The 1453-nt window shown below is 34.1% G+C and overlaps 1 pseudogene; it reads right to left on the bottom strand.

Moving 5' to 3' along the window:
- LOC122086835 overlaps nucleotides 1–495 on the bottom strand; it is a 1833-nt pseudogene extending 1338 nt beyond the window's left edge.
- Nucleotides 496–1453: the final 958 nt, after the last annotated feature.

A 1453-nucleotide genomic window follows, 5' to 3' on the forward strand; every position in this document is an offset into this window, starting at 1 on the left:
AAAAAAAAAAACGCGTGGCACTCGATTGGAACATGATAGCGATATAGGTATAGATCGGATACAAAATTATTCTTTTTTGAATTTACAATATCCTTGATGATTAGATGAGATAAAAATTGTTAGTGGTTTGGTTCAAACCATGTTTTGAGCCAATCAATTTGAAAAAGAATAATAGGTTACAAGTGAAAAGGAAGGGTAATATGGACATTTGAAAAGAGCAGGGGAGAAAGAGATGTAAAAATAAAAAAGAAGGAGAGTATCAGTAAAAAAAAGTAAATGGTAGGGAAATTTTAGTAAATATAGGCCAAGTGTAGGGGAGTGGTAGTAAATTCCCCTTATATGTCAACACTACTAATGGTAGGTTGTGCTTACTATGTAGAGCCCCAACGGCACATCTGACATTGAAAACACTACAACACCATCATTGGCCGATGTGTTCTCTGTAATTCTACCCAACCCACCTTTCAACACATGATTGCCATACAAAAGCGACATCCCTGAAGTGAGTCTCAACCAAACTTTATTCTTTCTTAATGTCTTAATATACGCTAGTTCCTATGTATATTACACATCTCTGAAGTGAGTCTCAACCAAACTTTATTCTTTCTTAATGTCTTAATATACGCTAGTTCCTATGTATATTACACATCTCTGAAGTGAGTCTCAACCAAACTTTATTCTTTCTTAATGTCTTAATATACGCTAGTTCCTATGTATATTACACATCTCTGAAGTGAGTCTCAACCAAACTTTATTCTTTCTCAATGTCTTAATATACGCTAGTTCCTATGTCTTAATATACGTTAGTTCCTTTTGTCTTTCCTCTATTATTTATACAAAAGGGATCGGATGAAAAAGACATTTAATAGATGACTTTAACACTATTAACACTACAGGGTACAATTGTAATTTTAAACTTCTCAGGAGATGAGAGTATAATAAATGAAATATTCAGGGGAGGGGTGTGAAATTTCCTCAAAAAATAAATAAATAAAAGACAACTTGGCACCCTTAACTTATTTGTGTGAACAAATAAACAGAACAAACACTATTTTCCTATAATCAAAAGCTGCATACAACTGACAGTGTGTATTATCTACAGTAACATATAAGTCATGAAAAAAAATCTTAAATTCTAGTCGAAATGTTAAAAATATAGGCTAGCCCATTGTTTCATACCATCAATAATGATAAATTAATTCAACAATATCAGTGGGGAGGTTATAATGTATGCAGTCGTACTCCAATATTTTTTGGAGAAACAATTTCCTAGTTCAAACCTGTGACTAAAAATCTTCATATAACAATTAAAATAGGTGTGACACTTGAAGTCCCCTCACACTCTCTCTCTCTCTCTCTAAAAGTATGATGAGGGAACAACGTTCCAGTACAGTCAGCAAACAGAAAAGGGTAAATAGCGGGGGGAGGGGCAGAGAAGAAAAGGGGGGGGGGG

Source organism: Macadamia integrifolia, chromosome 8 (genome assembly GCF_013358625.1).
Source record: "Macadamia integrifolia cultivar HAES 741 chromosome 8, SCU_Mint_v3, whole genome shotgun sequence".
NCBI classification, from domain to species: domain Eukaryota; kingdom Viridiplantae; phylum Streptophyta; class Magnoliopsida; order Proteales; family Proteaceae; genus Macadamia; species Macadamia integrifolia.